This window comes from Octodon degus, unplaced genomic scaffold (genome assembly GCF_000260255.1).
Source record: "Octodon degus isolate 3935 unplaced genomic scaffold, OctDeg1.0 scaffold00297, whole genome shotgun sequence".
Taxonomy (NCBI): Eukaryota; Metazoa; Chordata; class Mammalia; order Rodentia; family Octodontidae; genus Octodon; species Octodon degus.
The window spans coordinates 757,801-758,107 of record NW_004524873.1 but is presented as its reverse complement, the minus strand read 5'-3'; positions in this window follow the sequence as shown (position 1 = coordinate 758,107).

Here is a 307-nt window from a genome sequence, read left to right as displayed (position 1 = left end):
CACCTGTCTCTTAGTTATCTTTCTCCCACTAACAAGGGCACAGAAGCCTTGTCTGACTTTGTGGCCACAGGAACTTAAGTTCTTAGCTGCTTTCCAGTGTGCTGAATGAATGGTCAATAATTTCCTAAATTTAGAGCCAGGAATTATCTTCAAAGTTTTTTCAACCTAACGACACCTAACTGTCTTGGTCACACCAAGACTGTTACCTCCTTAGGTGTGAGCTTTCCTATTCCTTAGAGGATGACCTCTCTTAAAATAGGTCTGCAGTCTTTGGAAATTCAATTATATGTAGCTGTGTATTGTATGG